The following is a 14292-nucleotide window of genomic DNA, read 5'->3' as shown; positions in this document are numbered from 1 at the left end:
AGTAGGCCCATTTTATTACAACAATGTAACGTTTATACAACTCCAAGACTTAACTAAAAAAAACCCTCCGGAAGTGTAACTGTGGTATGTGGCAGACCTTGACCTTAGCAGCACCCTTGAACTCCTCACCTTTCGCTTTCTTGGGGGGGGGGGAACATAAAACATGGAAAACGTGAGCTACAAAGCTCAGTGAGTGGCAGCTTTAAACAAACATAAGTTTAATTTTAGAAGTATACTTTTTGGAAATCAATACATAATAAGTACATGACCACAAGTTCACAATTATTTTTCCAGTCAGACCACTGGATTAGCCCCAACTCAATTGCTGGTTAAAACCATCAACCCTAGCTTGATCGTTGCTTATCACAATGTAAACATCCCCAGCTTTACCACTGGTTATCCCTGGCATGATCATACATTAAAGTAAGATAACAACAATTCCTGTGGAAACTTTCCCTGTACCCTATTATCTCGCCAATGTGCACATCGACTATTTTCCCGCTAGCTATCCTTAGGTAACTTGACTATATTTCCCGTCGGTCGTCACCGACTATCATTTCTCGCCGATCGAAACCGACTATATTTTCCTGCCAGCTGAAGTCGACTATATTTTTCCGCCAAGTACCTTTTCAAGCATGCTAACTATATATCTCGGATACAATTTCAGTTTTCAAAACAAACATACAAGTAATATCTTAACAAGCATAGTAACAAGATAAACATATATCCCTGAACATGCCAATTTAACATTATCCTCTATATATATTAACCTATATATAGAAATTTCATCAACAATACAATAACACAATAACCACTCACCTTGGTTGCTTAGGAACTTTCCTTTCCGAAGTTCCTTAGGTTTCCTTGGTTCTCTTTTGAACCCTAAATTTCAGATTAAATTATCAGCTTAGTTTCCTTCTATAAATATGCTCTAAAATGTCTCAGGAAGCGTACCTTAAAATATTAGCTTAGAACTCCTTGTGGTTTGGCCGGAATCTTCAAAACATCAAGATTGACCCATCTTACCTGACAGCTCGACCCTTTTGTCTTTTCCTCATCGTTCAGTCTGATTCCTTGGAGATTCTTCTCCGGCAGCCCCACCATGAAAACTAGACTCTCATATCTTTCAGGTGGCTTTAAAATCACTCCAAACACATGAGTATTTTGGGAGAACTTCTCGTCCCAATTTGATGCTACTACCTATCCTTTCTGTCCGACAGCATCTTCCCCTCTTGGAACCACTTGACCAACGCATGGTCTTGCTACCAACGCATGCATTCTTCCATCAACGCATAGTATTCTCCCAATCAGCCTTCATACACTCTTCTGAATGTCCTTTGAAGAGAATTTGAGTTCTCATATGAAGTCCTTGGCCCTATTTATAGGCGTCCAAGATCTCTCTAAGGTCGACACCTCCTAATTGGCCGCATGTCCAAGTATCTTTTCCTTACACTATTAATGCAACCTTGCATCATCGTAATCCAAGGTGTCTTGCTCCCCTTTTACCAACGCGTAGCCCTCAAGTTTGCATGTCTTCTTGTGCATCCACCTCATTTTCTTAAGTCCTAAGGTTTCTTCCTAACAAGCCACATGTCCAGATGAATTTAAACACTTAGAAATTTCCTTCACTTCAACATAGAATTTAACTTTCACTTAGTTAATCCCTTTTATTTCCTGCTTAAATAAGAAAAAATAGAAATCCGGGTTTCACAGGGAGATCGAAGGGAAGGGTAAAAGAAAATATAAGAAAAAAAGAATAAAAAAAAAAGAAAAAAAAACAATCACGGCTTCAGTAACGAGATGACGTTGACAGACGACATTTAATGATTGTGTTTGCCATTATAATATTATCGCTAACTTTCAGTTAGTGCCTAACCGAAAAATTGACAAAAATGGACCAAGAATTAATCTATACTATATAAAAGGGATTATGGAGGAGAAAATTTGGTTTCTTCCTTTACCCCCTTTAATGGATGATTATAGGGATATTTTACATAATTTTATATTTAAATCATTAAATAATCTAAAATTTTAAAAAAGAAAAAATATTCAAATTAAAAATATAATAAAATAAGATTTTTCTAACGTGGTTTAAACAAACATGAGATTTTAAAATTCTAAAAGATTTTTTTTCTTTTTGCTTTTATTTTTTGAAATTTTATTTTAATTTATAGATTAAAGAAATATGATATTTTAAAATTTTAAAATATTTTATTTTTAACGTGATTATATATACTATTTTTCTATATATATATATATAGTTGCTATGTCTCATCAATTTTTTAAGATTTTTAAAAACAAAAAATATCTTGACATTGGATATTAATACATGATTTATATAATTAAAAAAAATCCATATACTTGAAAATCAATAAAAATCCATATTTGATTCGTTTAAAATTTGATTATATCTAATATTTGATTTAATTAAAAAATTCATATATGTGAAAATCAATGAGAAGGGGTCATTTTAAATATATAAAAATATTTACATTTTATAGCAAAAAGTTCCAAAAGTACAAAGCAATAATCGAACTTTTTGCTAATTTTTCTATTTATAAGAAAAATCTATATTATTTTTTATTGATTTAAAATTTGATTATTTCTAATATTTGATTTAAGATTCAAAATTTATATTAAGAAAAATAACCATTCACTAAAAAAATAAATGGTTTTCAATAACATTTTAGAATATAATATCTACGGCAGGAAAGATCTTTTTTTTTAAAGAAAAAAAATAACATTTTATAAAGAAAAATCACCTTATCTGTTAATATAATTTGATTAAAAATAAAATCAAATTACTATTTGAACTATGAGTTTTCTCTATAAATAGTTGACTGCAACCACCCATTTTTTCTTCAGGTATCTCCTCTCTTTTCTTTTTCTTTCTTTTAATTTCGTTAATTACTTTTCCCAACTTCTTTATATATATAATCTTGTTAACGGACAATCTTTTTAACGTTTCTTTTCTTCTTCTTATTTTTTTTTTTTAATTTAATGTGTCTCTTTTAGGTCTTGAGGAAGGTACCACCTCTCTCTTTTTCATTCAACGTATGTTTTCTGTTATCATTTTTTTTATTTTATTAGTTTTATAAAAACATATAAAGTGATATTTAGAGGTGTTTGGCAACACAAAGTAAGTTGAGTTGAGTTAGTAAAAAAATCTCAACTCAATGTTTGACCCACTAACTTTAAATGTGATGAAATTGTTATGCATTTGGGTTTTTAAATTGTGTGCTAAAAATATGTTACATTTTTTAAGAAGAAAAAATAAAAAGTTGTTACATTTTTCAAGAAGCAAAAAAAATAAATAAAAATTTTTCAATTTTTAAGTTTTTTAGTGTCCATAAGGGCTAAGTAATTATACAAAATTTTCATTTGTTTAGAATATGTTTGGTTTTAGGAATGAAAAAAAAATGTTATGTAATTGAATATTCAAAATTGAATTTAAAATTAGTGCTTAGTATATATTTACTTTGTAGGAAGTTTTTATGTTTTAAGAATGGAAAAATTATGCAATTTTTTGTGTTAAAAAAAATTTAAGGAAAACGTGCATAGTTGGAAATTAAAAAAAATACATATCAAAGAAACAAAACCAAGGACAATCAATTTCATTTAGAAAAATTGCACTACATATCCTATCTCAACTCAACACCCCAAACACAGACGGTCTGACTTAACTCAACTCATCACCAGAACACAAACATTCCAACTCAACTCAACTCACCACCCCATACATATATAATTTAAGTCTTTATATAATAATTATCAATTCAATTCATCCTAATTCTACAGGACAAACATTCTTTTTAATGTTTTTACATTTTTTTTATACACGACTAACATATCGAAGTTGGTGGAAAAGAAGACCTCGCTTTTGAGGTTCAACAAATTTAGAAGTAACGTTTATACAACTCCAAGACTTAACATATAGAAGTAACGTTCAACAAATTTAGAAGTAACGTGTCAAATTAGTCTCATAAATTCGAATTTTTAAACTTTAATTAATTTATATATAAATTTATCGATTTACTAACAAAACTTTAAAGGTTCAAATCTTATTTTGATCCCAAAGTCTAAATCTTATTCTATTTTAATCCTTAAACATGTCATTTTTAGACCTTGAACCCTAAATTCCAGATTCAACTAAAAACTCAGATTACTCATAGTTCTATGCTTTATCTCGAGTTACTTCCTTCTACAAATATGCTCTAAAATGTCTCGGAAATCTTACCTCAAAATCTTAGTTCATAAATTCTCGTGGTTCGCCCGGAAACATCAAAACATCAAGACTGGCCCAGCTTACCCGACAGCTCGACCCTTCTGTTTTTTCCTCATTTTTCAGCTCGATTCCTTGGAGCTTCTTCTCCGGCAGCCCTACCCTAAAAACTAGATTCTTTCAGCTTTCAGGTGGCTTTGGAAGGAACACACGAGTATTCTGGGAGAACTTCTTGTCCTAAGTTGATGCTAATTCCTGTCCTTTCTGTCCGATAGCATCTCCCCTCTTGGAACCTCTTAACCAACACATGATCCTGCTATCAACGTATAGTCTCCTCCCAATACAGTCTTCTTTATGTCCTTTGAAGAGAATTTGAGTTCCCATCTGAAGTCCTTGGCCCTATTTATAGGCGTCCAAGATTGCTCTAAGGCCGACACCTCATACTTGGCCGCATGTCCAAGTGTTTTCCTTAGCATCTGCCAACTTCCAGCCTTCTCCACCTCCTGCTTGAGGTGTCTTCACCTCATACCATCAACGCAACCCTTTCATCAACGAAATCTTAAGTGTCTTCCTCCTCCATAGCCAACGCTTAAGGCTTAACTTTGCATGTCTACTCGTGCATCCACCTCATTTTCTTAAGGCCTAAGACTCCCTCCTAGCAAGCCACATGTGTGGATGACGTCCTTCATATGCGTTCATCCTTCATATGCGTCCATCCAACTCAATATTCGTTCAACTAGGATGATGACCAACACCCCTTTCAACGCATACTACTAGCCTTGGATATCCAACGCATAGCATATTACCAACGCATAGAAACCCTTGGGTCAACTTGGTTCTCGACTCAACACCAATGCATCTCTTATAACCAATGCAACCCACCTCATTTACCTTGTTACTGCAAGCCTTAGCAACGCATGGCTTATACCTTAGCAAGGCTGCCACATCCAATGTATTCATCGTGCATGCCATCGTATACTACCAATGCAATCCCTCGGCCGCATACCTTCGCTCGCCTACCGTAGGCTACTCCATCGCATGCCCTCGATCGCACACTCTCGCTAGCAAAGTCGCCGCAAACCATCAACGCATATTATCGTGCGCACGTTGTCAACACATAGCATGGTCGCATGACATCAACGTATAGCACCGCACGCATGTCATCAATGCATAGGTCGCATGACATCAATGCATAGCAGCGCACGCATGTCATCAACGCATCCCTTCGGTCGCAAACCATCAGCCGCATACTCTCGCGTTCAATGCATCCATCGCGTCCGCCTCCATCGTCGCATTCCTCTATCGCCGTATGCCATCCATCGACGCATGCCTCGCACCACGTCATTGCATGCCCTCGCACCACCGTAACCTACCAACATATCTTCTTCGCCCGCATGGACGCACACCATCGTGTCCAACGCATCCATCGCAGCCGTTATACCCCATGCGTTGATCTAACCTCCAGCCGCATAGACGCATACCATCCTGTTCAATGCATCCATCGCAGTCATTGCACCCCATTCGTTGATCTAACCTCCGAAAGCAGTGGCTGCTGCATGCATTATTCTTGGCCCTACTTCAATCTCTCTCTCCATGCCCAAGTAACCTCTCCAAACTGTATGGCTAACGCATGACACTACATCAACGAATAGTCCAACACTTAATCATTTTCTCTTTAGCTTCCACCGCATGGTTACTCTTCAAAATGCCTCTTGCCAATACTTCGACCAATCATACGTCCAACCTTACAAGCTCATGGTTGTCTTCTCAACTTATGTGTTAATGTCTCCTAACCCTTCACGCATGGGTCCTTTTTTGACCTTACACTTAGCCAATATTTCATCAATTAATGCTTAACTCAAAACTATTCAAGGAAAATCTATTCAACACTTAGAAATTTCCTTCTCTTCAACATAGGATTTAACTTTCACTTAGTTAATTCCTTTCAACACCTGCTTAAGTAAGGAAAATGGAAATCTGGGTTTCACAGTTATAGAACTTCAAGGTTCTTTTTTTTTTTTTTAACTATAATTTGTAAGTTTGTTGATTTAGAACTCATGCTTGTGTATGATTTATATAGTAGTTTAGATAAAAACAATATTTGACACATTTATGCCACAAATAGGTTGCATGAAAAGTGGTAGATTGTAGTTTGAGAAAAGGTGCCACTTGTCATAATATTATTGGAAAATAGTTCTATTTAGGGCTCTTGACCTAACTAACATAGTTGAGGAAATGTTCCATATTGACCACAATTGTGTGTGTGATCTACCCTTACATTCATTTACAAGATTAGTTAAAATTGATAAAATGGTGGATTTGGGATTCACTATTACAACAATTAGGTTACGTGACGTTGTATAATGTTAAGTAAATTGTATATCTAACGCTTATTAATGCGTCGTGTATTTGACTGTCAATTATAATGTGATAACTTGATTCTGAAAAAATGTCAAGACAAATATTTCTTGATACAATTTTCGTGTCAAGAAATATAATACATTCTACACTGGTGACATGTCATGTTGATTAATTCTTGATATTTATTACGTATCATATGTGATTACTCTTGACATTTTTTATTTGTCAAATATGTTTTTATCTTGACACAAAATAATGGACAAAATATTTAATTATTGACACGTATCCAGTGTAATCTATGTTTTTTTTTTTCAAATTAAACATACGAATTTTTCATTTTTTATTTCCTGCATAACATGTGTTCCAATAAGACAATTTCATCAATTAAAATAAACAGTTGCACATTTGAGGTCTACATATCAGCTCAATATATCCAACTAACAGTTTCATTCTTCTATACCTTTCACATATATGCATGATTCCAAAGTTTAAAATAATATATATTCTGAAATATGCTTTTAATTCTTAAAATTAATTTTAATGATATGAAAGTCCTATTTACATGTGTGAAATCAAACATTATATTGATTTCAAATGATAAAAGCATATATTTTAGAACAATTGTTTGTAAAAAAATATATAACAAAAGTGATCTACTCGAATCATTCAATATAGACCGTAAAATTCATTAAAAAAAAAAAGGAAATGATGAAACAAGACAGACCATAATATTAATCCAAACTAATATAGCCCCATCTATATTTGCAAACTAAACTAAATTTGTTTGTGACTCTTATATATATGTGTCTAACACATCTCATAATAATTTGATGCATTGTAGAAACCTAAGACTTGAAGTTTCCCATACTCATTATATAATTACTTCATACGATGTGATGACCAAGAATGTTTTTTTATTAAATGGAAGCCACCACAGTATGGTTGTACCTCATTAATAAACTGAGGGATGTTGGACTCAAAAATCTATAACGACAAGACGAAATTTATATGATCTCTTTATCTTTTCAATATGAGATTACGAACAAAGCTCAAATAAGATGTTACGTCTAAAACTAATTGACAAGTAAAGTAGTACATTTATCTTGTAAAAAATATGAGCTCTTATTATCTTTTTAATGTGGGATCTTCAACATGGTACTTCTTTTGGGTTCACCTTTTTTTTTTTATTTATTTTTAATAGATGTGGGGTGGTAGAATTGAAAATTTGTCCCTAGGGTTGATAGTATATGTTTACATCATGGACCTGTGCTCATTGGTCATAATTTGACTAACAAGATATAAGAGTTCAACTTTAGATCTATAGTAGAGTGACTCAGATTTCATGAATCAAAATTAATTATTGAGAATATCAAGCCATAAGCATCATCATTTTTTTTAATTTTTTTTATTTCACCGACACTGAGCATATTTCGTATATTAGTTTTTTTTTTCACTCTACACAGTTTATACCAACCCATTTTAAAAAAAGAAATATATTGGTCGTGGCAAGACAAAAAAATAAAAATAAAAAATAACCACTCCCAAGTAAAAAAAAAATATATTTATTTAAAAATAATAAAAAGGTCGCATGTTGAAGATGCTATCTACTTAGTTATTTTTTTCAAATTAGGGTTTAGGTTTAAGGTTTAAGTTATATCTTCACTTGCAATCTTTTATAATTTTTGAAATAAAAAAAGTAAACCACATCTTGAAAATGTGATTTTATTTTTAATGAAACAAATACCAATTTTTATTTTTTGTCCTTGGGAATGGTTTGAAAATGATGCATCTTTAATCTGCGACCTTCAATAAAACACAATATTTTTCTAATATGTTATAAAAGTTCCTTTTTAAAAAAATATATAAAAAGTTTTCAAAGTTGCAATATGAAAAAAACCAATACTAGTTATTGTTGCAAAACTCACATTGATAAAAAAAATCAATAGACTTCACAATCTTAATAAGATAATTGAATGAACTCCTCCCATTGTCAATTGGTTTTGAGATGAACCATATCTCAATCAATAGACTTCATACTATCAAATAGTTATTTCTATTATAAAACAAGTTGAAGGAGAAGAGAGTAGAGAATGAATCCATATCTCAAACACCTCAATAACCACTATTTATAGAGATTACAAAGATTTTTGTAGATATGTAATCTATAGACATCTATATATAATTCAAATATTTATAACACTCCCCTTAGATGTCCAATACTATATATAATTCAAATATTTATAACAGTCCCTTTAGATGTACAAGATGTCCAATACGATATGGAAAATATGTCACGTAAAAACCTTACAAGGAAAAATTCAATGGGATAAAAAAATTAGTGAAGAAAAAGGGTATATTATTCATATATTTTAATAACTGCTGCATTAAAAACCTTACTAAGAAAATTCAAAATTTTACTAAGAAAATCCAGTGGGATAAAATCATAGTCAAGGAAAAAATAGTGCAATACATTTCCTCATCCTTATGAAGATATCACTTCGTATCTCTTAGTTGTTACATTCAAATGTTGTTTGTTAACTGCTCAAATGTTGTTGTAAGTAACAACTTCGTTAATAAGCCTTTCAAATCATCTTTTGAAGAAATTAATTGAATAGTAATGCCACCATATGATGTATTATTGTCTTCATATAAGGACACTATTGTCTAGCTTCATAAATCCTCAGGATTTCAGCATGATTTAAAAGAGCAGATGTTATAATTTGCTTGATAGACTGCCATAATATAAAAAATATTCTCCATGTATGTTAACTCTAAAAAAGAGCTATTATTCCTAGCTTAATTTGGGTTTGTTATTTGATTTTACATGTTTATTTTCCTAGTTTGTAGGTATCGAGTAATCAAGAGGTAGAATTGACAATTTGGAGTCGATCGTGGTTAATTTGAAGCAATTTGGAGTTCATTTGAACATCCGGGCTTCAAAGGGGTGGAAATTACCAAAGTACCATCGAGTAAAAGCAATTTGGGTTTTTCTCCTTGATGAAATTTATTATAAATCATATTTATATCAATTCCTCCAATAATGTATCAAATACATTAAATCAATTATATCACATATAATTGAATGAATTTAATTATATCATATATAATCAAATTCCCTCTTGTTAATTTGAACACTTCAAACTAAGCCAAAAACTTATTCTCAACATGAATCCATTAACCTACCGAGGAGATGTTATGGACTTGTGGCTTGAAGCTCCAGCGATATGTGAATAACTGACTAAACTCTTTAATCACAATATCCACCATCTGTTAACTATAAATATATTTTTGTGTTCATTGGATATAACCAATCAATAGTATGATGACCCTTCACAAATCGCTCGTAAGTACAACTGGACCAATTTACCGTTATGCCCCTGTAGTTACATTAAACTCCTTAAGTACCACTGATTCCTCTAATGAACAATACATCATAGCACTTTACAACAATTGTAACACCTACAAAGCGGGCCATATTGGTAGTGTCACAAGAATAAGGTACCCTACCTTTTCCATCCACTATAGACAATTTAGGTTATCACTTAAACATGATCCACTTGTATGTCTCTACATACATGTTTAAGTTACAAATATAACCTTAGATGTTAGTTTATTGGTTTGTGTTTAATGTAACTAAAATATCATATACTTTATAGACATTAAATAAAATATCATATATTTTATTAAAAACATAATGAGTTTGTTTAATAATGTTTACAAACTATAAGACCCTACGAGATTTATGGCATCAACCCCAACAAATTCTGTTTATTTCAATTTCAGTGAACTAGAGTAACTCGATCTTAATTCTGAGCTAACTATAAACTCCTGTTTATTTGGGATTATCCTTTGATTTGCATAGGTGAGAGTAGTCCAACAACACTACTCAATAAGCCTCCCATTTTGGGGATAAGACCAGATAAATAGCTGGGGACATAGTTCTACAAGATGGAATTCGCTCCTACCCGATTTAGGGTTAGCAGATATGTTGTTCTCTTAAGCACTGATTCTTGGTCTTGAGTAACAAGGCCCCGCCCTCGCACAGTTGAGAGGGTCATGGTTTATAAGTTGGACTATAAACCAATTGTTCAATAGAGGATCAGTGGGAGCTTAAGGAGCAAGATGTATTTACAGAGGTAAAACGATAATTACGAGCTAGCTGTAAATACGAACGACCTGTAAAGGATCGACTTACTGATTATGATTAAAATGGACAGAAATATATCTACAGTGGAGAGAGTGCAACCATCGAGTTATAGTGGTATGTCTAGATAGTTAATGAAAATTGATTATTTCGGTCTAAAGAGTTTAGCCAATTAATTTCAAATCGGTTGGAGCTTATGATCTGTAGGGTTTTGAATTTGGAGTGTTCAATTTCAATTAGAGTTTTTATTAATTGTATTTGATACAATTAAAACCTTTAATTTTTTTGAAAGTAAACAAAATTGGAAAGTTAAAAAATACTTAAATAATTATTTAAATATTTGATGAGGTGAAATATAATATTCAATATTTGATATTAAAAATAAATTAATTAAATTAGATTAATTAGTTATCCAACTTTATTCAAATTTGAAATTTATGTTTAAAATTGGTAATTTGATTAATTGATTTTTGAATTTTTTGAAATTTAAAATTAATAAACTTAAATTAAAAAACTGAACTTTTGAAAATCAGTTATAATTAAGTTTTAAATTAATCAAATTAATATTAATTAAAATTGTTTTAAAAAATAGAAAATGGGAAAATCCAACCACTCAAAATCCACCTCATGCCACTTCAATTTCAATGGAAATTGAAAAGGCATCAATTGTTTTAATCAGATTTGCATGGTCTTAATATATGTATTGAAATATTGACTTCAAATTTCAACCATGCAAGCTGAATTCTTACTGAAACTCTGCTAAAAAATCCATCTCTCCAAACCTTTTCCCTCTCTATCAAATTCACTTCAATTTAGAGATTCCACCTCTCAATCTGAGTGAGAGAATAGTAGAGAAGGTTTCTGTGGTGGTCCTTAGCTGATTTGACGTTCTAATTCGTAGAGAGAAGCTGGTATTGTTGAGATTCATCAAATGTTGTAGCTCATGAAACCCTTCTCTTTGAAATTTTGTGTCAATGCATGTTTTAAACTCAAATTAAGTGTAATTAGAGTGCTTATTTATTCTGATTTTTCTGATGTATGTTAGTTTACTCTATCTGGTCATCGACCTATTTGATATTTCAAATTAATAATACATATTGACATTTGGAACAGGAAGTTAGTTATTATAGTTGGGTTATTATAGTTTGTGTATGGGGTGTCAATTATTTAATTTTGGGTTATAATAGTATATGTTTCAGGTGTAAACTATTTTAATTTTATAACAAAATAGTAAACATTGTAGCAAAGAATAAAAATGATGAATGTAAAATAGTAAAAACTGTGACAAATAATAAATACAATAGCAAATAGAGGTTTTGAAATAGTGTTAACTAAGCTAATTGGGGAATACAAAATAGTATTTATTATAGTAAGAGGTGGTTATTATAGTGTTAGAATAGTTTTTACTCCAAACACACCCTAAATATTAAATGAATGTAGTGAAACTTTGAATATTTAAACTGTCAAGTTGGTCTTAAGTTGAACATTCCAAGGACATGATGACAATTGTAACCTCTTAAACCACAAGCTACCAAGTAGAATGCAACCTATTTGTGGCATGCCACATATCAAGCTAGGTTTCAATCTAAATTCTTATATAAATCACATGCATTTGAGTTCTTAATCCAAAAAAAAAAAAAAAACACTCCAAAATCCTTCAAAGTTCTCAACTCTGTGTTTTTTCAATCTCTTTATAAAAGAAAATGGCAGACAACTCTCAAAAGATGAGCTACCACATTGGAGAAGCCAAAGGCCAAGCACAGGTTCACTTTACTTCAATAATCATTTTATCTTTTAAAATTAAGGATTGATTGGATAAGGTATTGATTTATTGTGTGATTATCTAGGAGAAGGCAAGCAATTTGATGGATAAGGCAAGTAATGCAGCCCAATCAACGAAAGAGTCAATACAAGAAGCAGGACAACAAATAAAAGCTAAGGCACAGGGTGCAGCTGATGCAGTCAAAGATGCTACAGGCATGAACAATTGAAGCTTTTTTTTTTTTTTTTTTTTAAATGTTTTACTGTCAATAGCCCTCTTCATTTTTGTCCTATCTGAAGCTGAAGCTCTAAAATAGCTTTATCTTCTTTTTATATGAGAATAAGTTTTGATTTGGCTCTCGAGCCTTATTTATTCATAAGAATCAGGGCTAACTAAATGTAGGGCCAAAACAATGTGCCTCTTTTTGTATCAATAAATATTTTATTATAAAAATGGGAGCATGAAACACCCCATCTCTCTTTCTTTGTAAGAGTGAAAAATTCAAATCTCTAATTTATTAGTCGAGATTACACGTTGTAACGAATTAGCCTAAGTTTGGATTAATCAATCATAAAGTAAATTAAATGAAAGGGAGAAAGGAGGGAGATCGAAAGGAAGGGTAAATGAAAATAAAAGAAATGAAGAAGAAAAAAAAAGAAAAAAAACAATCATGGCTTCAGTAAAGAGATGAAGTTTAATGACTGTGTTTGCCATTACACTATTATCACTAACTTTCAGTTAGTACCTAATGGAAAAATGGACAAAAATAGATCAACAATTAATCTATACTATATAAAAGGGTTTATGGAGGAGAAAATTTGGTTTCTTCCTTTACCCCTATAATGGATGATTACAGAGATATTTTACATAATTTCATATTTAAATCATTAAATAATCTAAATTTTTAAGGGAAAAAAACATTCAAATTAAAATAATAAAATGAGATTTTTCTAACTTGGTTTAAACATGAGATTTTAAAATTCTAAAAGATCTTTTTTTTTTTGTTTTATTTTATTATTTGAAATTTTATTTTAATTTATAGATTAAAGAAATATGATATTTTAAAATTTTAAAATATTTTATTTTTAACTTGATTATATATTTTCTTTTTCTCTATATATATATAGTTGCTTTTGTCTCAACAATTTTTTAAGATTTTTAAAAACATAAAATATCATGATATTTGATATTATTGACATGATTTATATCATTCAAAAAAATCCATATACTTGAAAATTAATAAAAACCCATATTTGATTGGTTTAAAATTTGATTTAATTAAAAAAATTTATATACGTGAAAAGCAATGATAAGGGATCTTTTTAAATATTAAAAAAATATTTAAAAATATTTACATTTTATAACAAAAATTCAAAAAATACAAAGCACTAATGGAACTTTTTACTATAAAGTAGTAAATATTTTTCAGATTTTTCTATTTATAAGAAAAATCTATATTATTTTTTTTATTGATTTAAAATTTGATTGTTTCTAATATTTGATTTAAGTTTTCAAATTTATATTAAGAAAAATAACCATTTACGTAAAAAAATAAATGGTTTTCGTTAAAAAGAAACAACAATAACATTTTAGAATATAATATCTACTGCAGGATAGATTTTTTTTTTTAAAGAAAAAAAATCAGATTTTAAAGAAAAATCACCTTATCTGTTAATATAATTTAAAAATAAAATCAAATTACGATTTGAACTATGAGTTTTCTCTATAAATAGTTGACTTCAACCATCCATTTTTTCTTCAGGTATCTCCTCTCTTTTCTTTTTCTTTCTTTTAATTTTGTTA

General features: G+C 30.7%; 1 pseudogene; it reads left to right on the top strand.

The window, feature by feature from the left end:
* Window positions 1-12430: 12430 nt before the first annotated feature.
* LOC150031812 (stress-induced protein KIN2 pseudogene) lies at window positions 12431-12718 on the top strand (annotated as a pseudogene).
* The last annotated feature ends 1574 nt before the right edge of the window (window positions 12719-14292 follow it).

This window comes from Benincasa hispida, chromosome 12, assembly GCF_027475165.1.
Source record: "Benincasa hispida cultivar pf3 chromosome 12, pf3_genome.v1.1, whole genome shotgun sequence".
NCBI classification, from domain to species: domain Eukaryota; kingdom Viridiplantae; phylum Streptophyta; class Magnoliopsida; order Cucurbitales; family Cucurbitaceae; genus Benincasa; species Benincasa hispida.
This window is presented reverse-complemented; position numbering and strand designations above follow the sequence as displayed.